Source organism: Pteropus medius, unplaced genomic scaffold, assembly GCF_902729225.1.
Source record: "Pteropus medius unplaced genomic scaffold, Ma_sr-lr_union100, whole genome shotgun sequence".
Lineage (NCBI taxonomy): Eukaryota > Metazoa > Chordata > Mammalia > Chiroptera > Pteropodidae > Pteropus > Pteropus medius.
Window position 1 is genome coordinate 3,618,836 of NW_024349800.1, and position 26,083 is coordinate 3,644,918.

General features: G+C 46.9%; 1 protein-coding gene across 2 annotated transcripts in view; it reads left to right on the forward strand.

The window, feature by feature from the left end:
- The first annotated feature begins 12,328 nt into the window (after positions 1-12,328).
- Positions 12,329-26,083, forward strand: part of SLC6A1 (solute carrier family 6 member 1) — a 41,163-nt gene continuing 27,408 nt past the window's right edge. For both annotated transcript variants that reach the window (XM_039886737.1, XM_039886734.1), the window contains exon 1: positions 12,329-12,474. The gene's annotated coding sequence lies outside the window, so the exon portion shown is untranslated. The remainder of the gene's footprint in view (positions 12,475-26,083) is intronic.

A 26,083-nucleotide genomic window follows, 5' to 3' on the forward strand; every position in this document is an offset into this window, starting at 1 on the left:
CTTTAAGTCCCAATCTGATGCTCAAGGTCCCCTAAGGTATCAACTTAGTTCTCCTTTTCAGCCCCATTTTTTCTACTCCTTTATGCTGGACTAAGAGTCCAAGACTTGAGTTGGCATCACTGTTCACGAGCTGTAAGTCCTTGCATGGATTCCTATCCTTCCGGGTTCTTAGCCTCCTCATCTGCAAATTAGAGATAATAAAGGATCTGTCTTGAGAAACATGAGTCATTTTTTAACTGTAAAATCTTACACAGATACAATTATTACATCTTGAGTTGCCCCAGGCCTCCCCAGCTTGAGTTCAGATGGGGCACTGGTAACAGTCATAATTCACATTTCATTGGCTCTACCTACTCCCTTACATAGGCCATAAACCAACCTCTCCCCAGTGCTCGCCAACCAGTTTGTCAGCAGCAGTCACTTGTGGCATCTACTGTGCTCTTTTTCTCCAGCAGTCACATTGGCTGTTGTCTGTCCCCAGCTGTCCCTTGGCTCAGGGTGCTATTCCCAAGTGTTTCTCAAACTGCTGGACAGGTGCTGCCGACCAGGCACAAATGTTGTGAAGAAAGTACCCCGTCTCTCTTTACCACACCTGGCTCCTATACTTGGGCAGAGCTGCACGGGCCCAGAGCCTCACAGGGACCCCCATGGAAGAGACCTCTCCACCTTCCACAGTAGCCCCTTCCCTTTGGCCTATAGGCCATGGTGCAGAAAACACTCAACTCGCACAGGGGGGGAAAAATCACATTTTTATTTTCATTCATTCTTTTCCATTATGAATAAAGATAACAAACCACAGTTGTGTTGGTTGTACATATGCCTATGTGCAGCCAACACAGATCATGAGTTTTCATATCACTTTACAGTTGCAGAAATCTTTTAAATGCGTTTACATTCATCATGGCTTTGAAATTACAATAGTGACTAGATCCAACGTTAGATCTTATTGCTTAATGCATTAATAGAGAAATACACATTTGTAAATATTTGTCACGATTTTGTTTTTCTCAATATATTGATAATTGTATTGGTTGTGTATTTTAGTCTACACTTTTAAAAACATTGTTCTGAGAAGGGCTCATACATTATACCATCATGCAGAAAGGGTCCCTGACACAAACATTCTTGTTAGAAGTCAGGATTCTTAGCATCCCAGTATCTCCTACTCCTTCTCCTCTCTTTGCCTGCCTTATCCTTTCCAAACACATTCAAATAAGGGTGCACAGCTCCTCAGACAGGCCTAAATCTGTCAGAATTACAGCTGTGGGCAAAAGCCAAGCTCATGGCGGGCCCTCCCCTGTCTCCTGTGCCAACTCCTCGCTCCCAGTCCTGGTGTTTTTTAAATTGAAAAGCAGATACCACAGAGTCTACTATAAAAAGCCTTTACCACCTTCCTCTCAACCTGCACCCTTTCTCTCTCTCTGTTCACAAGGGCTCACGCGTCACCTTCATGGATGAGAGAGCATGTTCTGCAAACAGGGCTATATCCCCACCCCTAACCCAAAGCACTGATCTCCTCACAGTTGAAGAAAGGAACTTTTGCATCATAGCCCCCTGGGAACTGGATTTGGATCACCTGACCTAAAACTATGCTGACCAGTTGGCTCAGCACAAAAGAATAAGAGGCATTTATTCTTTTCTTTAAGAGGAGAAGCTAGGATGTTTGTTCCAAAGGTTGGCCTTTTCCCATTGAATTTGAGGCTGAAGGAGTCTGCCACGAGGAAAGAGGGCTCCAAATCTGTCCAGATAAGGAGGCAGCCTATGTCTAGGCTAACCTGGCTGCAAACACAACTGCTTTTCTGAGGGACAGTTGTGCAAAACCCTGGGAGACAGACACATGGCCCTTCTGAGTCTCCATGAACAGTTGGGATTGCATCAAAAGAGAGATAGCTTTAAGGGATCTTGCTTTATAAACAGGGCACAATAAAAACTGACAGAGACTGGGGAGAAAGAGAGAGAAAAAGTGTATGCAAGAGTGTAGACCACACGTTTGTATGGGTGAAGAACTGGAAATACCTGAATAAGCATAAATGGGGGATGCAGATAGCACCACAAAGCTTCACTTTGGAATATTTCGTAGCAGTTCAAAAGAGGGAAGTAGAACTATTATACACCAAAGTGCAAATATTGCCAAGACATTGCTGAATGAAAAAAGCAGTGGCATCAGGAAAAAGATAAGGATGTCTCCTCTCACCTCTCCTTTTCAACATCATACTGGAAGTACTAGCTAATGTAATAAGATAAGAAAAGGGGATAAAAGGCATACAGATTGGGAAGAAAGAAATAAAACTATGTTTGTTCACAGATGGCATAATCATTTACGTATAAATGATTATAGCAAGGCTGCAGAATACAAGATTAATATACAAAAGTCAATTGCTTTTCTATATATCAACAATGAACAAGTGGAATTTGAAATTAAAAATACAATATCATTTATTTTAGCACCCCTTGAAAAAAGAAATACTTAGGTAAAAAATTAACAAAATACGTACAAGATCTATATGAAGAAAACTACAAAGCTCTGATGAACAAAATCAAAGGAAAACTAAATAAATGATGAGACTTCTATGTTCATGGATACGAAGACTCAGTGTTGTCCAGATGTCAATTCCTCCTACTTGGTCTATCGATTCAATGCCAATAAAATTTCCAAAAAGTTTTTTTTTTGTGTGAATATTGACAAACTAATTCTGAGGTTTATATGGAGAGATAAAAGATCCAGAATAGCCAACATGATATTAAAAGAGAAGAACAAAGTTGGAGGACTAACACTATCTACCTTTGAGACATATTATAAAGCTATAATAATTAAGACAGTGTGGTATTGGAAGGAGAATAGACAAATAGATTGATGGAACAGAATAGAAAGCTCAGAAATAGTCCCACACAAATACAGTTAACTAATCTTTGACAAATAAGGGAAGGCCATGCAATGGAGCCAAGATTGTCTTTTCAACAACTGGTGCTGGAACAACTGGATATCCACGTGCCAAAAAAAAAGAATTAGACAAAGATCGTACACCCTTCAAAAAATTTAACACAAAATGGATCATAGACTTAAATGTGAAACTCAAAACGATAAAACTCCTGGAAGATAATACAGCAGAAAATATATATTATTTTGGATATGGTGATCACTTCTTAGATAGAATCCCGAGGCATGATCCAAGATGTCCTTTAGTAGGCAAATAGATAAATAAACTGTGGTACATTCAGACAACAGAACATTATTCAACGCTAGAAAGAAATGAACTATCAAGCCATGAAAAGACATAGAGAAATCTTAAATGAATATTATTTAGTGAAAGAAGCCAATTTGAAAAGGCTACATACTATATAATACTGATTATATGACATTCTGGAAAAGGCAAACTATGGAGACAGTAAAAAGATCAGTGGTTGCCAGAGACTTGGAGAGAAGTAGGGATCAATAGATGAAGCACAGAGGATTTCTATGGCAGTAAAACTATTCTGTATAATACTATATTGATAGCTACGTGTCATTTGTCTAAACCCACAGAATGTATAACCCCAAGAGTGAACTATAATGTAAATGACTTTGGGTGATAATAATGTCAATGTAGGTTCATTAATTGCAATGAATGCACCGCTAGGGGTATTGATATAAGGGGAGGTTATGCATGTGTGGGGACAGGAGATCAGTGGAAAAATCTCTGTATCTTCCTCTTAATTTTGCTGTGAATCTAAAACTTTTCTTTATAAAAAGTATTATAAAAAAAAAGCACAATGCTTTTTAAATAATATAAACACACACAAACAAAAACACTGCAATATGTTTTCTAGATATATATAGATGTATGCAGATGGAAATAAAAGTTTGGAAGGACATGCAACGAACTGTTCATATTATATCTGGAAAAGGAGGAGGAGTAAACAAGGATTAAGTAGAATGATCAATGTGTAATTAATAATATTTTTAAGGAGTAAAATGAAGGAGAACAAAATAAGAGACGAAAGGAGAGAGAGGAAGGGAGAAAGGGAAAGTAAGAGAGAGGGTTGAAGAGAAAGTTAAGGAGGGGAGAAGGGCAGGGAGAAGTAGATTTTGCAGAAAACTCTCGTGGCCTCTTCTTTCTCCACCTGCCAAGATCTCTCCAGCCCACATCGGCCTGGGGCAGACAAGCTGAAATCCCAAGGCTCTGCAGTGTTCTCCCCCATTAAAATGTCAGGTCCTCTCCTGGCTCCTGCCTGCCCCTAGACCTGGTCTCCCACAGAGCTCTTTACTCCCCTTATCAGTGAGAATCAGCAAGGACCACGTCCCTGGCCCCAAGCCTGGCCCACTGATTGCAAATTGTTTCTGAAGAAGCGTTTTGCAATGGGTTTTCCCTCTCCGGAGACTATTCTAGGAATGTCAATAGCTTCCGTTTGGAATAAAAATGCTGAATCCATTTTCTTCATAAATAATGATATTGTGATCAGCTGTCATTCCGATGGCAGATAATGAAAGTGGAACACACATTTGCTGCTTCTGAATTTCTTAAGATAGAGATATATGGATGCCATAAGCCCTGATGGAGCATCTACTTCATGCCAGGCTTTGAGTCCACGAACTACTTCAGCCTTTCAACACCTCTCCTAGGTAGTCAGGGCTGTGTCTATACAACAGAGGAAGCAACTGTGGCCCACTGATGTCACCCAGCTACAAAGTCTTATAATGAACTGGGACATGACTCCAAGATCAGTATAGGTGAATCTCAAGACATGATGCCGAGTGAAAGAAGCCAGACATACGAGAGAATGACTCTATTTATGTGAAGTTCAAGAATAGGCAAAACTAATGTATGATGCTAGAAGTCAAAATAGTGGTCATCTATTGAGGTGATGTATTGACTGGGAATCTGTGGGAAGCTAAAAATACTCCATATCTTGCCCTGGGTGGCAGTTACACAGCTGTGTGCACATGTAAAATTCATTGAGTTGCACACACAAGATCAGTGCTCTCTAAGCACTTTAATGTATGCATGTTATATTACAATTTGAAAAATTGTATGCAGGCCACTGGCTGAGCCAACAGATAAAGTGTGTTGGCTGCCATAAGTCACTACAACCCCATGGACAGGCAGGGAAGTGAGGTTAGTGAGATCTGCTGGTGGCTTTTGTCACCCAGTTGTGGGCAAGGGTTAGAGAGGCACCCAAGGGCCTGGCAACTGGAAAACTGTTCCTCTACTTCCTCCTTAGAAACAGCCCATTCCTCATAGATGCTTATCTCAAAAGTTGCACACAATGTGCCATCATTTTTAAAGCCATTAAAAGCCCTCTGCTAGGGCTACATTGCATAAGCCACCACCCTGGCTGAGCACAAAGCATCTGGTATCCACCTTACTGAACCCAGACAACCAGCCTAAGAAGCAGATACACAGCAGAGAGTTTGAGCAACTTGCCTGAAGTCATGCAGCTGGTGAGGGGTGATGTACTTTTCAGCCCTTTCTTAAGTAACTAGAGCTCACACTCACATTTGTACCACATATCAATGCAAAAAAAAAAAAAATCCTTACAGAGGTATGACAGTTTATATATACTAATAAAATGGTTAGAAGCCCAGCTAAACTGCTTGGCTTCAAATCCCAGCTCTAACACTTCTAGGTGTACTCTTAGGCAAGTTACTTAACCTCCTTGTGCCTCTTTTCCTAACCTGTAAAATAGGAATATTAACAGTATCTCCCTCCCAGGCCTGTCAAAGGATTAGTCAGTAAAACAATTAGAATAGTCTGTGGCACAGCACGCTCTTGATCTCGTTAGCTATTTGTATGTTATTCAATAGAAACTAGCTTTTACTGAGCCATATCCAAGGGTGCACACCCTTCTAGCCTATCTCATTCAGATTCAGGACACCACTGGAGGCTTTTATCTCATTATCCTTCCACAGACCATGAAACAGAGGTTTAGAGAGATAACTGACTGACTATTTCAAACAGATTCTTTCCCCCTGCCTGCCAGAGACTAAGTGGCACAGCCAGGATCTGAACCAGGTCGCACTAGCTGTGTGACCTTGAACAGATTGTCTAATATGAGTCTTAGCTTAATCTGCAAAATGAGAATAATACCACCCATCTTTGGGGTCATTGAGAAGGTATTGCAATGTTTCATTGAAGGGCTTGGGCACTAAGTAGAAGTTGAATAAATACTTAAGTAGTTACTTCGAATTTTAAGGCATGATTTGCCAAGGTCATATAGCTTCTGATGATTTGCTGGATTGTGAATCAGTCTTCCCCCCCTGACACTCATATCTCTTCCACAGAACCAACTGCTTCTTTGTGCCTTTCTTCAGGCCTCTGGTTTCTCTCCAGCCAAGTCACCTCGCTCCCCTCATATTTCCGGGGCTTCCAAAGAAGATTTGGTCAGTGTATTCAGTGCCCCCGCTCCACAGGAACCAACCTGGATTGGTTGTCCACAGGTGACAGGCAACATTCAGATCCATCCTGGGAAGCCACTGTGATGCTCACTAGCTGGGCAGGGCTTTCACTCCCAGGAGCCTGGCAGTGCCCAGGAGAGAAAAATATAAGGGTTTTCAGAACTCTAAGCCCTTCTCTGTTTCTGACAGCAGATGTGTAGGTCCTCAGAACCTGACACTTAAGTGAAGCATGAGCACATTGTTTTCCCTTGTGCATTCCTCTATTAAACAGACATTTAATGAACGTTTCCTGTGTGCCAGGCACTGGGCTACTTACCCATTCCTGACCTCACACAGCTAAGAATCAAGTGGGAGAGATAGAGGATGAAGCCAAGAGTTAAACAACCCAGTGTGTGCATTTCTATGATAAGGGAAATATGCGGAATGAATACAGCCAGGGCACTTGGCCAAGCCAGGAGGGCAAGAGGTGTCTCACTAGCATCTAAGCTGAAACCTGCAGAATAAAGAAGAATCCACCAAGAGAAGAAGATAAGGGAGCAGTGTTCCTGGCAGAAGAAGCAGCGTATGTAAAATCCCAGAGGTGGGAAGCTTTTGAGGGGCACTGAAAGTAGCCTCATGTGGCTGGATGCAGGCAATATGTGTGAAAGGAATCCATGAGTCCCAGGCTCTCTGCACTAAGAAAAGGTGTAAGGGTCAAAAAGTATCGAGTGCCTATTGTGTACAGGGCTTCAAGAGACACCAGCCCCTGCCCTGACTGAAGGGAGAGAGAAACAAGATCTGTGTGGGAATTTAAGGGAAGAAGGAATATGCAACTGAGTAAAAATCAGGCAAGATTCTTGGCGGTGGTAATATCTGAGACTGCCTTCAACTCTCAACTAGAATCTCGTCAATTGAAGAGGGAAGGCAGGGTGATTACTAGCAAATGGAAGCAGAATAAGAAAAGTATATCGAGCATTTACCACATGCCAGAGCGTTATCTGGCTTTCTCCTAGCAGCCTTGGCAGGTAGATGCTATTATTATTTCTATTTTATAGGTGAGAAAACTGAGGCCCAGGAAAGTGAGGTCATTTGTCTAAAGTCTGTCTAGCTTCAAAGCCGACATGTTACCCACAATGCTGCATGCCTTGGAGAAATGTTTATTGGGCTGCCTCTTTGGGGACAGGCTCAGTCTCCACAGCTGCTTCCTGCCCATCTTTTCGGGGGGTCGCCTCTTTGGAAGCAACAGTCTGGTGAAGTGATTAAGTATTGAACCCAGCACAGTATGACACGCACAAATATTTGAACATTCAGCAATGAGGCCGCTGCTGGGGGCCTACCCCAGCATGACTTGTGGACAAGATAACAAAATGATCTCATGTCCTATTATTTCTCACAAGGTTTACTGTGGTTTTTCAGGTGGTTATACACATTAATTCAGTGGCTCTTTTGCTAATGGGGGAATTTCTGGTATGGAGGTGGGGTAGTTAAGGCAATAACCTTCCTTCAGAAAATAAACATGAAGCCATGTTTACCTATAGAGAATGTTTTCTTAGGTTCAAAGGAGGCTTCTCAGTCTTGCTATAATTTTGGAGAAGCTGGAAGATGGAATTCTGTTGTCCATGGAGACTGAGTCAGCTCCAAGCAACTGATGGGGGTGCAGGTAGGAGGCCTGGGTAAGGGGGTGGAGAGAAAACTTGGGCATGGCCTCCCCTGAGCTCTCACCCAACAGCCTGATGACTTGGGATGGCAGCAGGGAAGTGCAGGCTCTTTAATTTACAGGGAGGGAACTAGGGCTCAGAGAGGGAAAGGGACTTGTTTGAAGTCACAGGAGAAGGTGAGGCATCCGATCTCTCAGCATCACCTGTGACTTGATGGGCAGCTGTCTGGGGTGACAGAAAAGCCCCAGGGGCAAGATTAGTTTAATGGCTAGAACACTGGCTTTGGAGTTGGCCAGGCCTGAGTTGGACCCCAGGTCTGCTTCCTTCCTACTATGTGATTTTAGGCCAGTGGCTCTCTAGGCCTCTGTTTCTCTATGTGTCAGTGATTAGCATGCAGCAAGTGCTCCAAATTGCAGCTAGTTGTCATCACCTTCCTGGCTCTGCCCTCGGGCAAGATACTGCTTCTCTCTGGGCCTCTGTTTACCCATTTCTAAAATAAAAGGATTCTACTAGGTAATATCTAAGGACCATTTCCAGTGTGACACCTTGTAAATCTATGACTCAGTGAATTACCCCAAGTCAAGGAAGGGAGAGGACTATACAATAATATTAACGGCAATTATTCCAACCACTTATTAAGTGCATGCTGTGTGCTGGGAATTCTGTTAGGTGCCAGCCCTCTTCATGTTGCACCTGCTAGTCTCCCTCAATAGCCCTGCTAGTCTCCTGGCTTCCAATTTTCTCCCCTTCAATCCACCTTGCGTACCTGGCCAGTCTCAGCTCTCTTAAACTCTTTACTCTCTTGTTCCAGCACATTCAATGGCTCTCCAGTGCCCCTCAAGGTCAAGTCTAATTCTTTAATTTGGAGGTTAAGACTTTCATGCTCGGGGTTGGCCCTCTCTAATGGAATCTTTTATTAACTGTGTTGTCACTTTGTCTTCACCTTTCTGTGTACTCAGAGGTGCTCAATAAACATTTGTTAAATGAATAAATACATGGGTGAAATGCTTCTCTAAATTAGGCTACTCGAACTTTAGTCATTTGCAAACCAGCCATAGGAGTTTTGCAAAAATTGTGCACTGTGTCTATTTATATTTACTTAAATATTTTCCTTTTTTAGATTAAATAATGTATCTCAAAAGGAAACTGTAACATCACGCTATAACTAGAAGATTAGTATTACTTGCCAGAAATAGGTCTCCATTAAAATAAACACAAGGACAAATGAGCAATGCATTCGATTCTAACTAGATATTGTTGTCTACCAAGGCTGGAGTCTTGGGCTTACTTCTCTTAGTTAAAATGAGATTAGTCAGTGCTTTGAAGAGGTGTTAAAGACAAATTAGCACTAACCTGAGGCTTGTCCATGGACAGAAATCACAAGGATGTTACAGGCAGATGAGTATAAAAGAGCTTTTTCATGCCAAGTTATTATACTCCACTGAAAATTATCCTAGCTACCAACAGTGGTTGTCAGCTCACATTTTGGGAACCCTACTTAACAGAATCCATCACTCTAGCCCATGGGGGATGCATGTGAGTTCTCTGGAAGACTTTAACCTAGGCATTTGTGAAGGACACTGAGGCCCTGCAAGCAGCCACCTCAACTTCACAGTATAGTATCCTTTATATAAAGCCCCACTTCAGGGGAGATGGTTTTCAGAACTTCACCGATATACGAGCTTGTTGTTTGAAACTATCTGCCTAGTGGAATAATGAGGTCCCCGTCACTGGAGATGTGCAGCCAGATGATGGAAAGACATTGGGGAGTGAGGGTGGGGCGGGACGGGGCGGGCGCTGGGCAGGGGTGGTCAGGAAGCAGAGAATGTTGTAAAGATAATTCCAGCATCAGATGGTCAGCCTATGAAATTGACCTGACAGCCAGAGTTTGCTTTTATATATAGGCGAAACACATTTAGAGCAATTAAAATAGAGGGGAATTAACTTCTGATCAGGAATATAGGGGGGAAAAAATAGAGCAAGGGAGACAAAATGTGAGTGAGTCTATTCAGGAGACCTGAAGGAAGAAAGGAGAATGGAAACGGTTATTATTATTCCTTTATATAAATAGTGATTCATATTTGTTAATCCAGTACCAGATTCATCAGGACTATTTTGGTTTTAAGTAACATAAACCGAACCCAGACTTGCATTAAGTGACAAAAAGAAACTTAATGAGATTTAGCTAACTGAACTGCCTTTAGGTGTCCAGGAACTCAAACAATATTTATCAGCCCTCAGTCTACTCTCCATCTCTCATTTGTGCATTTCTCTATGTTGGCTTCATTCTCAGGTAGGGTCTGCTTAAGGTATGAAAAAGGTGCCAGCAGCTCTAGGCTTAGGAACCATGGCAGAGATCAAGCTTCTTTTTGACAGTAGTTTGAGCAAAAATTCCAGGGCGAGTTCTCATTTACCCAGCATATGTCACATGTTCCCCCTTTGCAGTCAGGGTGATATGTTCTGGCTGTGCGTGGGTCACATGTCCACCTCTGGAAGGCAGGAACTCCGCCCAACTATATGAATGTGAGTGGAGGAGAAGTTCCCCAAATCAAAATTGAGGTGCAATTACATGAAGTTGAAACCAATGTCAGACGAGCAAAAATCAATTCCACGTTTGCTATTCTCATATCCTAGCTCAAAGCTGTACCCCCATTTTCATTCAGATGGCTTCTATCCATCCTTTGGCCCTTGACTCAAATGGTACTTCCTTGAGGAAACCTTCCCCAAACTGCCCGAGTTGGACTGGCATCCCCTGAAATGTGTGTCACTCTGGGCTTGTGTGGTTATTTAACAAAAACAGTCTCCCTGTTGGATCAGGACCACCTTAAGATCTGTGGCCTGTCTTGTCCACTACTGTGTCCCTAGAGCCTAGGACTGTGCCTGGCAAGTAGAAAAGCTCAATAAATATTTATGTGAAATAATGCCGGATGTCATAAGCACATGGAACCCGGTGACCAGTGATGGGTGAAGAATCGATGGATCAAGAAAGATATCAAGATTTCATGCTCGTGGGTGAGAGTGTGGGGGAAGAGACAAGAGAAGACAGGGTGACCTTGGGGAGCACGGTGTGTTGTGGGACCCAAGGATAGGTGACCAAAGTAGGGAGCAAGGTAGGGAATAGGAAGTCAATTAGCAAATGCAAGCCCTGGGTACAGAGAGAGGGGGCAAAGAGTAGGTCTGGGCTAGAGAGAGGCATTCTTTCTGTGAGTCTTTGGAGAACCCAGAAGGAAGGGCAATCATGGCCCCCATCCCAGGAGTATTTGTGAAAGGAAGATGTGGTCAAGACTTGACAAGGGGAAGGGAGAGAGTCTTCAAGCATGGGGCTGGGATTGGTTGGGAGAGAGGCTTCTCTAGGACAATCTCTCAAACCTAGAGAACCTGAAGGAGGAGGGTGTCTTGGGGTTCTACAGACAAAATCCTGGGTGTTTTTCCCAGCTGTGTTTCCCTTTTCAGTCATCCACACACATAGTCACTTGTGACTCTGCGACCAACCCCTGGCAGCAGACAGGGAGTGCTCCCCAACCCACCACATGCACACACCCAGCCTAGTACCAAGAGCCTGTTAACTTCAAGCCAGATGATGTGTTCCCCCTGTAATTGGCAGGAGAGGCTGCCTTGGGGAGGAGAGCAGAGAGGGGACAGGAGCCCACCCCCACAACCATACTGAGGGGGCCTGTGACCTGCAGAGAGAGAAGAGGTAGACAGAGAAAGAGAAACATAAAGACAAAACAACAGAAGCAGACCTGCAAGGTGGAAAGAGAAAAACCAAGAGGGAAATCCATGTTGAAAACGACTGGGAGACTCAGACCAAGACAGGCTGACTATCCCAAAGCCAAGGCAGGGTAGAGGTCAACACTCTGGAGGAGAAGGAGAAAGTGGGAGGAGGATGGGGAGAAGGGAGCATGTCAGGCAGAAGAGGGCGGTTTAGAGAGGGAGTGGGGAGAGGACAGAGAGAGGAATAAACAGGGAGATGGAGAGGGGAGAATTGGAAGGGGTAAATGAAAGAAAGAGAGAAGGGGAAGAAAAGGAGAGGAGAGGGATTGAGGGAAAGTGGGGAGCCTGCTGGCGCGGATGCTGTGAGAAGGCATCTGGGAAGGTGGCAGGCAGCCAGACCCAAGGAAGCGGGGCGCAGGGGCGGGGGACCTGAGTGGGGGCCCGTGGGCTCCGGCAGGCCCCTCCCCGGGTGGGCGGGCTCCTGCGCATCGGCCCCGCCCCCACCGGCCGCCCGCGCTCCCCGCCCCTCCTTCTCGCGCTCCCCCGCCCCTCGCTTCCCCGCGTCCCTCCGCCCGCCCTCGTAAGACCCAGCGAGTGGCGAGGTTGCGGGCGAGCTGCGCGAAGCCGAGGAGCGGAGGAGCCGGGAGCGCAGCGCGGCGCGAGCCGAGAGCGGCCCCGCGCCGGGAGCGCACCGGAGTGGTCGAGCTGCCCGCGCAGCGTTCGCCGAGGGCAGCGCAGCCCGGGCCGCAGGTAGGAACCGGCAGCGGGCGTCGGGGCGCAGGGCGCAGAGCCCGGGACGGCCCGGCGAGGACGGACGCCACCCCGAGCTGACGCCCCTGGCCGGGCGCGATGGGGGGCGGACACCCCGAGATTCCAACCTCCGCGTCTTGCCTTGCCGCGCGGGTCACATGAAGGAACCAGGGTGCCGCTCCTACCGTCGATGCGCGCCCCGGCCATTCCCGTGGGTCGCGCGGGGGCAGGGGTACTCGCGCGAGGGTCGCAAGGATGGCATGCCCTTCCCTTGTCTTGCGGCCCCATGGAACCCCCAGCTGGCGCCGGACTTTGCTGAAACCGTCGAAGCGCCGCGTACATTCCCCAGGGGATAGTGGGGGAACCAGGAGTGAATGTTTGGGGGCCGTGCGCCACTTTCCCGTCCTGGGGCCAGTTGCGCTGAGGTAATGCCATGCCCCTCATGTATTCTCCAAGAAGTAAGGAGGGGCAGTCGACTTGGGGATGGGACACGTCCTTCCTTTCTCGGACTAGCTCCAGCTCTCAAGAAATGTTGGCTAAAAAAACACACCACAGTTTGGACTGAACGCACACAAGCTCCTGCCGCTCTCTCCACCTCTTTTTCCGAGGGATGTGGGGTGAGGAGGCTCCTCCAGAGGTTACAAGGGCTGTGTCCCCTTGCCGCCACGGATCGCTCTCACCTTCTTGCGTTGTGTCCTGGCATTTACTCCCCGGGTATGGGGGAAAAAAGGCTATGCAGCCTGTCTGCCTCGGTTACCTGGAGCAATGACCATTGTGTCTCCATGTGTGGTCCCTTTGTACCCACATGGTGGCACCCACAGATGCCCTGTTCTAGTTTGGCTTGGTCTTCAGACAAGGAACTCAGACCAGGCAGCCCCCACTGAAGTTCTGAGCTAATCTCCCAGAAGAGACTTGAATCCCAAGGAGAAAATTGGAATTTAAAAAGCCAAATGATAACACCCGGTTTCTTCCTGATGTGGGGAAGCTCAGCCTCATTCCCATGAAGAACTAGTAGGGGGTGGAGGGTGCTGAATAAAATGGCTTCTGAGCTTTGGCGACAATTCCAAAATCAGACTTTCAGTCTATGCAAGTGGACTTTGGGGTCGACCTTCATTTTTCTGTGACACGCAAAGTGGGTGCTTGGTGAGAGGAGATATTGGGTGCTATGTATTGGCTAGCATCTCTCTTTGAGAACTTTGAGAAAAATGTATTCATAAGGGAGTCTGGAAAGGCTATACCAACTCCCAAATTCCAGAACAAAGGAGGTCAGTGGGAACTACAGGCTTCTTGCACCCTCTCCTTCTCTTTGGAGCAAGGAGTGGGAGGGACCTTTTCCCAAAGCAGCCAGGGCAAAATGGCTGAGCCTCCCCTGAGCCTCAGAAATAAATTGTGAGGCAGGCAGCAAACAAAGAAAGCACTCTCTCTCCAGCCAAGCACTGGCTCAGTGGCCAATCCTTGAAGGACAAACAGTGTGTTCAGTGGGACATACAGCCGGGCTTGTCAGGCAGAGCATCTGGAGAGTGGGGCGATCCCTAAGAAGCACCCAGGCGAGAGGCAGCCGCTTGGGAGAGAAAACGGGAACCGTGTCTCCTGATGTGTGACCCTTTCTGCCAAGGCTGGAGGCTTGGTGAGAAGTGGGTTCCCCAGGAACTCGGGATGGGACTAGGAGTGGTGTCTAGAGGCCAAGGAGTAGGTAACTTAGAGAGTAATGACAAGGAAAAAGCAAGTTCATCAAAGCTGAAAGAAGCACAACAGTTCTGTTGCTCCCCTGGTTTCACATGCCTGGCGACCAGGAGCTCCAAACGCTATGAATTTGTTTACGCATGGCCCAGCACACAGCAGGCACTCAATAAGTGTCTTAGAATAAAGACTTCCTGGATGAAAGGTGATGGCAGCACTAGCACGGACCTATCTACAATATTTACCTGTGTCATTGAGCCAGGAAGTTTACAAAAGATGATCTCTGAGACCACAGCCAGGAACGAGCCCTGGATGAGTTAGTTGGCTGTGAGCTGGGTTGCTGCCGTGTTCTGGCCAGGTGACCTTGGGTAAGTTATCATTCCCATTGGAAGGAAGGAATGGAGTACCAAAAGGTTCCAGTGTGCCCAGCTTATAATTCCTACAGTAACCTCGTGCAGCGGGTACAGTTCTAATCTCCCATTGCAGAGGTGAGGAAACTGCAATTTACAGAGGAGAAATGACTTGCCAAGATCACACAGCTAGGCGGAGGTAGGGCAAGGATTTGAACCCTGCTCTTCTGATTTCCCGGCAAACACTTGCCCCATTGCTTAGTCTCTAGGCCTTGGTTTTCACCTCCGTAAAGTGAGGTGGTAAGGTGATAGTTGGACTTGATAATGGACAGCGAGGCTCCTGAGCCCACTGTCAGGCTGCTTCTCTACCTTCTCAGCATATGCTAAGAGCAACATTATATAAAGTGCAAATGCCAGGCAGCTTCTCGCCATCATAAAGACATTATTGCTAGTCTTGGCTGTGAGCTCATCAGCTGAGGGAGGACGTCCCAAGCCACTTGGAATTCGGACACTTCTTCTCCCTTCCCTCCCCCTTGCTTATGTAAGCGTCACAAGTCAAGCGTCAACCCCTGTCGATTAAGCCTTACCCACCACCTCCCGCATCCTAAAGTATATCCCTTTGTCCTTGGGAGCAGGTGAGATGCCTGAGCCCCTCACTGTCACCTGGTCCAAGGTGTGCCCAGCTTCAGGCCTGTCTTTGCGCACATCAGAACTGCCCCTCAATTCAACTGTGCAAGCCTGAGCTTCTCTGTGCCTGGAGAATGGTGGGCAGAACACAGCCCCTGGCACATTGTAAACAACCTTGAATTGACTCCAATTGCAAAGAGCAGCAGGGCCCCCTCTCAGTGAGATCATCAGATGTTTGTCCACTGCCCCATGGCATTTCTCAGCTCCAGCTCCTTAAATGAGTCCAGCGCGGTCATTTTTGTCACCTTCGCCTGATGCTCTGAAGGTCACTGGGAGGTGGAGGGAACGAGAGTGGTACTTGAGAGGGGAAAAGGCTAGGAGGCCAGATGTGGACCCAAAAATTGGGCTTTCCAGGAAATGTGCCTCAGTGAGCTTTGTGAACCAGGATGTTCCCTCAGAGCCAGCTGAAGCCCTCGGAGCAAGGGGAAGGGGATGTGAGAGTGAGTGGGAAGCAGCTAACAGTGGGGATAAGGGTTGCCTGGCATAGATGGTAGGTGTGAATGCAAGCTGTGATATTTCAGCACAGGCTTGGATTCAGTCATAAACAGAAAAAAAAAAACAAAACACCCTCAATATTGTTCCAATGATAATATCATCCATAACAATAATAACTAACAGTTATTGCAAGTTGATGATCTTCCAGGGAATGTCCTGTGTGCTCTACTTATATTATTGCATTTAATTTTAACAAAACCCTGTGAGAAGTAGAATTGTCCCTGAACAGATGAGGAAACAGAGGAGAGAGGTTAGGGCACTCGCTACAGAATTGCCGGGCTGGTAAATGGCCCTGGAGCCCCCATATCAACAACGTGCTGATATCCCTGCCATGAAACAGCCTCTGGTATTGTCAGCAAGGACCAGACTCCCTATTTAAGGATCTACATAGTTAGAAAGCACTTCTCATTTGTTTTTCATCAGTTGAGCTTTGCCACAGCTCTGGGAGGCCAGTAGTTTGACAGCGTCTGTTTGAAAACTGGGGAAGCTGAGGCCCAGAGAGATGAATTTGTGTCCAGTGTCCCTCAGCTGCTAAGTTGCAAAACTGGAATGCACCCTTAGGTGCCCAGCCTGTTACAACATAGTTGTGACTTAGATATTAAAATCACTTTAAGTCAGTGTTGACATTGTGTACCTAGCCACCTTTCCCTCATTCTTAGGTGTGCCCCAATTTGTCACCACCTTCTCGCTGCTCTGGAAGCCATTGAGAGTATTCGACGTAGCCATCACCTCCGTTTATCATGATCTGACAAGACACAAAAGTGGCATCCAATTTGATGCGAGCTGCCTGCAGCAAATGGCCTTCTATTTTTACATTTCACACAAATTGGAAATTACAAGGAGGCCAGGTCTTGCAGAGTGATTGGCTGTGGCACTCTGAAAGCAAGGGGCGTGCGGCTAGGTGGAACGGGCCACGTTAGGCGACCAGGGGCCCTCTTGGCTTGGCTCTTGGCAAGAGGGGCCCACAGCTTCCACGGCCGGATGGGATTCTGGCACACAGGCCAGGCTGCAGGATGCTGCCTCAGTCAGTGACCTGCAGCCTTGCCCACCTGTCAGCTGCATAGTGTCTGCAAGATCAGTGTTGCATGCCAGCTCTTGAGATAACTGAGCCCTGGCCAGAGGGACATTCAAGGTCAAAGATGCCCTGAAAGACATTCACAGCAGGTTGCTCTCATGGCTTTATTTTTTGGTAAGGAGATTCTGTGCAGGGAGAGGGCAGCAGCCACAAGGAGGTGAGCAATGACATTTAGTATCAGTATTACGATTTGCTGGAATTAGTGCTAATAACAGTTCTCCCGGGCATCAGAACAGCACTTTACAGTTTGCAAAAGAAAAATGCTCTCGTAGCTGTTCTTTTTTTTTTTATCTTGTATAAAGTATTCCAAGGGAAGAAAACATGATCCTTGAGATCCTGGAGAAAAATCTCTCAAACGAAAGAGACTTTTTCTCTTAATTTTCTCATAAAGCCCAAATCAGAGTGACCTTGATTCAAATGAAGCTTCTTTGCACACACAGAGTACACACACACCTAACACTTATGCAGAATTTCACAAGTGCTTTCTCCGTTAAAGTGTTCAATAGCCCTGGGAGCTCCAGGTGAAAATAATATTATTATTACCATTATCTCCATCTTTTGGATAGGGAAACTGAGGTTTAGGAAGCCCTGAGCACTCTCATCCCTGACCTCTAGTTTCCCAGCTGAATTTACCAGTCCAAATTTACCAGGTAGCTTCTTGAGAAGGAGCCCAGATGAGCCCAGAACCATAAGAGGCAGAACACAGAGCACACGCGTGAATATCGCAGGATCGCGTGGGGAGGCACGGCCATGATGTTTAGGAAGAAAGGGCTGTGGCATCTTTTTCTTGCCTTACCCGAGTTCTGACCCGAGGTTAATGTGTCCTTGGCTTGGGGTTTGAAGTGTGCTCATTTGGCCAGGGAGCCTCCAGTGGTGGCGGGACATGGGAAAGGAAGAGATGATTGTTCTCAGACACTCATGCAAGACACACAGTATGCTTATCTAGATGGATTTGGGTAAAAATGAACACCAGGGGCCCCATGAGATTGTCTAGAAGCATCTAAGGGCTGTGGTAACCAGCACAAATGTGGGAAAGTGTTCAGACATGAGCCTCAAGACGTTTGGTACCCACTGGAGGAGCCGGCTGTGTGGTCCTAAGGCATGCCCAGTTCTGCCTGCCTTGAGCCTGCTGGGGCAGGGCCCTTCCCCTCTCTGGGCTTTGCATTCTCAGTCCATAAAGTCAAGGGGGTTGGACTGGAGGTAAAGAAGGGAGGGGATATGAAATGGAAACCACTCACCCTGGCCATTACCCTGCTTCCCCTCAGGCCTTGAACTGCTGTTGTTCATGCTGAAGGTTGTAGAATATCATGAGTTCTGGAAGCTTACTTCTGGGGTGCTAGGGGAGGTAGGGACACCTAAGGGTTTGATATGTCCCCTGGCTGCATGGCCAGCCTGGCCCCGACTACCACGTATGGAGAGTCTTCAGGGTACAGGTCCTTGGCTGCCCCAGGCTAGTGAGAATAATGCTCGGGGATAGGTGCTACTGTCCCCATTGGCAGGAGGACCCCAAGGCTGAGGGAGGTGAAGCCACTTGATCTGAGTTACACAGATTTTGAACAAAGGCCACTGGCTTCTCATGCGCTGTCTGTGCTCCAACCTACAGTCCAGCCTCGCTGCCACCTGAGCCTCTCTGCTTCCATGTTAGATGTTTCCAGAGCTCGAGGTCAAGGATTCACCTATGATTAAAAAACAAAAGTGATTTTGGAGATGGGAAAAAGGTAGTCTTACTGGAGAGTATTCTGCGAACATGGAATTTAAATGCATACATGTATTACATGTGCACATTTAACAGGTTGGTTCAGCAATCGATATGCATAAGGCCAACTTCTGAGCTCTGACTGTGATGCAGGCACTGAGCTGAGCACTTTACAAGCAGTGTCCCAGTGTCCAAGGAAACTGCGGCCCAGGGAGTTCATGTGGTTGTCCAAGATTACCTTGCTGGCATGCATGCGGCAGAGCTGGAACTCTGATTTGGGTCTGCGGGACCTAGAGTACTGGGCTTGGAGACCTGAGAAAGAAGTGGGAGAGCAGCCTCCAGTCCTGCTGGCCTCGAGCCTGCTGGGGGCCATGGGCAGGGTCCTTCCCCTCTCTGGGCTTTGCATTCTCAGTCCATAAAGTCAAGGGGGTTGGACTGGATGGCTGTTCCCCATGCAGGGGGAAGGGAGGCTGCATGCCTCACTTCCTCCTCTATTTCCCCCATAATAGCCTCCCCGAAACTAATGATTGGGGAAGATAAGAGCCCTTTCTCAAATGGCAGTGAATGCCACTAATGACAGAGCAGATGCAGCACTGTTAATTATGCCACGGGTATTAAATGAGAATGCCAAGCCCAGAGGAGTTAAATAGCCCTGCTGGGCTACAATGGTTGTGCTATCAGCCTGGGCCAAGGAAGAAGCACCCCCTTCTCAACCTTGGAGCCAGATAAGAGTCACAAAGCCTTGTTCACATCTGTCCCCTCTCCAGCACAGGGTCTGCAGCAGTTCCTTGTATCTGGGGACACCAGTGTCTACTCTGGAGATTTTCTTAGAGGCCTCTAGGGAGATCTAGACAAGTTACCTTCAGGGACAGATGTGGGTAAAGAACTGGACTTAATAAAACTTTGAGCACTTACTGTGTGTCAGGCCCTACCATGGATCATGGAGAAAAACCGGGTGTTGTTCCTGCTTTGAAGAGCTGCTCAAAGTCAAAGCCATAAATTTCTTAAGAGCAGAAATTTGCTGTGTCTTCTTGTATCTCCAGTACCCATGTAGTGAGGAATATCTAGTAGGGACTTACCTCTTGCTTTTGATTGTGTGGCTCCTTAAGTGAGAGCCAGAGGCCACACAGGTAGGGGCCAGAATTGATCAGCTGTGTGCTGAGTGGGGCAGAGGGACAGGACAGTGGACTGTCCTTTTTCTCTAGGAACCACCAGGCTGGCCTTTCTGCATATCTGGACTTTCTTTCTGAAACTGCTGGGTGACCACGGACAATTCCTTTGCCCTCTCTGATCCTCAGTTTGCACATCTGCAAATTGGGCAGAGTGAGGGCTGCAATGGCTGCAAGCAAAACTGTCTCCTAACCAACCCCAGCCCTGAATCTGGCAGGTCACAGAGATTGCATAAATGTCTGAAAAGTGATAATTTGGAGGCAATTCAGCAGAAGGAGAAAATGCGTTCACCAAAGGTAGCTTCTGGTTCTTTCTGTAGATTTAAAATGTCATGCAAACCTCCAGCTCCTCCCCAGTAGCTCCGGTTTCTTGCTTTCCATTTTCTGGACCTCCAAAGCTATTTCTCAGATTTTTCTACCCAGGGAAAGCCACAAAACCCACCATTTCAGACACCTCTGTGTTATAGATGGATAAGCGAAGGCCTGCAGAGGAGTGCCAGGCCCATAGGTGCTAGGACCTGGAGCTTCTAACCCCAAGCGAGCCCAGCTCCGCTGTTGAGAAATTATTAAGTAGAGTTGGTGGAAGGACTCTGGTTGCCGTGGCAACGGAGCCTGTGTCCTCGGGAGATAATGGCGTTGTACAAGGCAGAGTGATGTGTGTTGAATGCTGATTCGGGAGCTGCTGGAGCGAAGAAGCGAGAGAGCGGAGGGGACTGTAGCTAGGGTTTGAGCTTCCCCAAAAAGGAGGCTCTGGGCTGGTGGGGCTGGGTCAGGTGCGAGGAAATGTGCTTTGTTCTATCCTTCTCATGACCTCGGCAGAAAGAGAGAATCACCTTCACTTCATGGAGACACATAGTGAGGTGAAAAGAGGTAAAGTGACTCTTCCCCCAGGTCTCACAGCTGGGCCAGAGGTGGGATGGGATTTAAACTCCAAACTGCTGTGGAGAGGGCCTGGAAATGGGCACCATGAGGGGAGGGTGGTTGGTGGGGTACGGATGCAGAAGGGTGCCAGCTTTGAGCCCTGCACTCAGAGCACCCAGACCTCTCCACAGGCTGTTGAGTGGAGTGTTCATGGAGATCTAATGGGCCAGGAGCAACAATTCTAGCACAAGAGGAGTAGGGGAGCAGTATGGTCAGTTAGCTCCAAACCTTAACTTTGGTTCCAAAATCAAGACCCGCCCTCCCGCTTCCTAGCTGTGTGACCCTGGGCTGGTCACTTCACCTCTCTGAGCCTTAGTGTCCTCATCTGCAAAATGGAGATAATAACAGACTTACCTCATGGGATTGTTGTAAGACCAAGTAAGATAGGTAGAGCATCAAGCCCCCTCCTGGGCATAGCTCAGTCAAAAATCACTATTATTGTTAACCAGAGAGGAGAGGCTAGGAGAAGAGTCAGTCTGCTCTCAACCATATGTTGCTTCTAATTTATGGGGTCGGAAGAGTGGAATGACTAAAGCAGGTACAAGAACGATAACAGGCTCTTCATTCCAGGCTGGTGAATATCAGTAGAACAAATGAACAGTCCCCATCACCAAAAGTATGCACAAATATTTTGCATTTGGAAAGCATGATTGATGTTCCTCCCTGCAAATGTACTGTTCCTAAAAACCTATGTTTAGCCCACACTAGGGGAAATTGTGTTTTCTTCATGCCAGCTATCCAAATGACCTCAAGCCTGCAAATCCTTTTGAAAAATAAATGTTCTCACCCATACTCTTCATTTCTGTCTCTTGCACAGCTGGTGCAATGTATTTATTTCCTAATCAGCGATTGGAGAGCATGGGGTTAACACCCTGAGAAACCCCAAAGTCCATCATTTGCATGCTGGCAGAGATGTGATGGGAGCTGGCAGACAACCCCATTCCATTTTGAAAGCAAAAAGAGGGTGCTGGACTCAGGCATTTGGCTGTTTCAAAAACGATGGTGAGAGCTGGGGTCCTGATTCCTTAGAGGCAAGCAACCATTTTGTTCGTTTACCGCAAACCCGTCTAAGCCAGTCAACTCCCAGAGATAGCAACCTGCTTCTGGATTTTCAGAGAGGGAGGGTCATTTCTTCACTGCTAATCCTGGGGCTGGATGACAGGGCCTGAAGCAATGAACCCAAGACCTTGATTTCTGACACCTCCATTCTGTGCAGGCGAGAGAGGCATCAGGGACAAATGAAGACAGTTGACATTTAACCAGGATTTGAATGAACATGCTAATTACAGGATAGGTACACATGTCCACTTTGGGAATCATGTTTAATGAACAATTTGCTCTGAGAATTTGATTTGGTCAACATCTCCTAGTGGCTCCCACCGTTCCCTTGTATTGATTGCCCATAGGTTAAGATAACTATAGCATTCTGCCAAGGACTCTTTTTCCCCACAGCTATTAAAAAAGAAGAAAAAGGGGGAAAAAAAAGAAAAAAGATTAATACTTGATCTAATCAGGTGACAGAATATCTGCCAGGTGCTGTATTAATCACTTTACATATTCTCCCATTTACTCTTCACAGAAGCCCTAAAAGTAGATATTATCACCTTTGTCTTAGAGAGGTTAGGTGGCTAACCTTTGGTCACACAGCACCTGATCTGAGACTCAAAACCAGGTTTTCTTGCCCTCGAGCTGGTGCCCTTTACACTGCCTTATTCTGCCTGCCCCTATCATGGCTCATGACAAATAAATCTCCGAATACCCCTTGCGTTTGTTTATTGTTCATGGAACTTAAGAAAATTTGCTCATAAAAATTCCATTTCCCCAAATGGGTAGATTATTCTTGCTACGTGGGATATTGACTCTACAAAGAAGCGGGGATTCACACTATAAAGATTCCTTTTGAAAGCTAAGTAAATGAATCAAGAATAGATGCCTTGGCTAAAGTGAGCATTCATTCGGGTCTTTTAAAAAGAAAATCAGCCTTCTCTTGTGGGAAATATTTGAAACTCTGGAATCTGACTTTTAATAGACTCTGAAAATACATGCCCTTCTCTTCTCATTCTTGCAAACTATCTTGAAGCAGTTCTCTCAACATTTTCTTAATCTAATTGAGCTTGTATTAAGAGAACAATAGAATTTGTTTCCCAAATATAAAATTATAATACTGAATGTGCTTTTATAAATGTCGCCACTCCCGAGAGTTTTGCATATCCCCTTAGGGAAGGGGCAACACTAACCTGGTCCTTCTTCTACCACTTAGGGAACGAGCTCTCTGGAGTGACTAGATTGTACCATGTATATTAGGATCTCAAATTCAAAGGACATTGAGGGCCATGCAGGTCACATAAATGAGTAAAGAGGTTCAGGGACAAGATGCCAGTCATGGTGGGACTTGGAGTAAACTGGGAAATGCATACCCATACCCCTTCCCCAAAGCATGCAAATTTAAACTTTAACATTCTAAGTTGATGCCATTCAGCCAAGCACATATGCGAGACCCATTTGGCCTCTGGGCCACTCATTTGAGATCTGTGGTGGTTCTTGTGACTCTGTGTGATCTTGGTCAAGATAGTATATCTTTGGGGCTTAGTGTATTTACCTCTAGAATGGGGTTAATAAAGCCTGCAGAGTTGTCAAGAGGAGGAAATGGAGTCCCAGGTATAACCACTTGATAAGGAACCGTGGAGATGCCCAGGGCCGCCATCACCGAAGTGCCATTCTCTGACACAGAGTCAGCTCCATTTGGGCTGTGCATCTGCATGTGATTTAGTACAGACTGTCATTTAGTTCAGCCAGTCCCTGCAGTATTATTTTTTTTCTTTTTCTCAAATCTGAGATCTTAAAGGGCCTTTATCCTAATGTTTCTCTGAGCCTTTCAATTACGTCTTGAACAGGAGAGAACATTTAACTCCCCTGTTTTCTTACAAGTATGTCTTAAAAGGCAGAGAGCAATACCAAAGAATGCCAGGTGGCCATCGTGTCACTTTTATTTTCTGATCTGACTTAATCCTTTCTGGTCGTTTGAGCCAAGGATCTTTTCAGAGGCATCCCCTGGAACAGAAATCCTTGAGAATTCCCCATACTAGCCAAAGGAAGGCAAGAAGAAAGAAGCAACCTGGAACAGGACTGTGAGTGTCCAGAGCCTGAGAACCTTGACCTACTCCACTGTGGGTTCCTGCTGTGCTCAGTTCAGGGAACATTCTCAAAAGATGTCTCGAGCTCTCCATGGAAGGCCCAAACTGATGGGCTGGCCCACAGTAAATCCCTTTAGAACCAACTGAAGGAAGTCAGTGGGGAGGTCTTGCAATCTGGGTTCCAAGCTCGGCTCCTCAACCACTTGCAACCTTGCCCTCCTCCAACCACAGGTTTCTTACTGCTAAACTATAGGCTCACTCCCTCCCTCCTTGGGGTGATGCAAAGGTTCCGTGAGATCACAGATATCTGTGTCCCTCCGGGGCTCCCTTTCCCCGTCACTCTGCTACTCCTCTCTTCCTGTCTTCCTCTCCCTCCGTTTTCCTTCACTCTTCTTTTCCCTTCCTTCTTCCTGCCCTCCTCTCTCCCACCCTCCTCTCTCCCACCCTTCCAGTGCTCCTCTCTCCCCATCCCCCCGACTCCTAAGCATCCATGTAGAGGCTGTGCTTTAAACCCCTCCCTCCAGCTACACCCACTGGAGTGCAGAATCTGCTCTGGTGCCAGCCAAGGAGGTGATCTCTGGAGCTTCCTTACAGGAGGCAATCAAAGCCCACTCTCGGAGTGCGTGCCTGTCTTCCCAATCCTGTGACCTTGTGGTAGTGCCCAGAACTAGCTGTGGTGGGAGCATTCACACCACAGAAATCAGCAGATGCCCCAATTCTGGCCTTTTTTTTTTCTTTCTTTCCTGAGAGCTCCTCCTTAAACACTGGCACACCACTGCTTTGGAGACCAGTGGCACTTTCTCCGAAACAGACATTTCTTGAAGACTGGTAATAACAACATCACCTGTCACAGAGGGTAGAATTCAAAAGACCACGTATTCGTCTGGCACTGTTTGAGATGCTGAAGGAGAAGTAGAAGCAGTTTAAGACCCAGGTCCTATTAGTACAGAGGTGAGAAAGGAGCTAGGGAGACAGGATAGAAAAATCAGTTATTAATCAGGAAAGAAGCCAAGCTGTGTAGTGACTGGGTCCTATCTGCATCGCCCCCACCACGGTCCCAGTTCAGGTGCTGTCCTCCTGTCCCCCTCCGACACCCCCACACAGCTGCCAGGCTCTTGCAAAATCATCATCCCATGAGATCTCCCCACCTAAAAGGCTCCAATGGCCCCCAGCCTCCCCCAATGCCCATAGCGGGGAGGGGTGGTTAGAAAAATGGGCTTTGGAATCAAGCTGCAGTCTCCTGGACTTGGGACCCTGGGCAAATTGCTTTTCTTCTTGAGCCTCAATTTCTACATCTGTGCAGCAGGGTGTTGTGGCAGTTAAATACGATCAGCCATGAATTCACTAAACATAATTATCACTTAATAATCATTCTGCGTGATCATTGTTCTATTACAGGATGCAATGCACCCCCTTTTCCTGCATCCAAAGCCCTTTACTGCTACTGGCCATTTCACAGCCACTCTCCCTAAGTCACCCCAGATTCTAGCCAACCAAGCCTGGCACCTTGCTGTCTCAAAGTACATTATACATTTTCATTGTATAATGAAAATTCTTTGTGCCTGGAAAGGACCAGAAGCAGGTAGGCTTGTGATTAAGAACAAGGATTACAGTCCTGCTTCACTAGCTGTGATTATAAAAAGATCGTCCCTACTTCTGTCCCCTTTCCTCCAGCCCAAATGCCATCCTCTCCCTGTTGCTTGCCTGAACCCAGGCCCCCTTGGTAGGGTGCCATCCCTCCTTCTCTAGTCTATGGAAGAACTTATCATGTGGATGTCGGTTCCATGGCCCATCTCCCAGATGTCCCAAGAGCTCAGTGGCAGCAGGACTCAGATTCCAACTGCATCTTTATTGCCCTGCATCCAGCATGGGACCTGGCTCCCTGGAGGTGCATGGTTCATGGGGGTTGGATTAGATTGAAAATTGCTGTGACAAAACGAGGTGCTCAGTTGGGCGTTGCAGGCAATTAAGGGCCACAACAAATGTTTGCAAACCACTGTGTGAGCAAGACAAGCAAGATGAGATGAGAAGGAGGATGGAAGTCAAAAGACACACTAGAAGTCAGAGTCTGACTACTCTCTTTGCACATGGAAGGAAACCGACATACAGAGAGGGGAAATGACTAGCTCAAGATCACACAGCTAGTAAAGCATGGGTCAGGTATTAAACCAGAGTCTGCGGACTCCAAGAGGGGTTGCCATCCCTTGCGGCTGGCTGCCTCCTGGGAGACTCTAATTAGAGCCCCCAGCCCCAGCGGCCTGGTGAGAGCTGCCCACTTGGATCCCATTTGACTTCTCATTGGCTCCTGGAACACCTGCAGGGTTTGCCCAGTACAACCATGGGCCTTTCCTGGAGACAGCGCTCAGAGGGTCTAGTGCCAGCAGCCTCTCTTGCACTTCTCA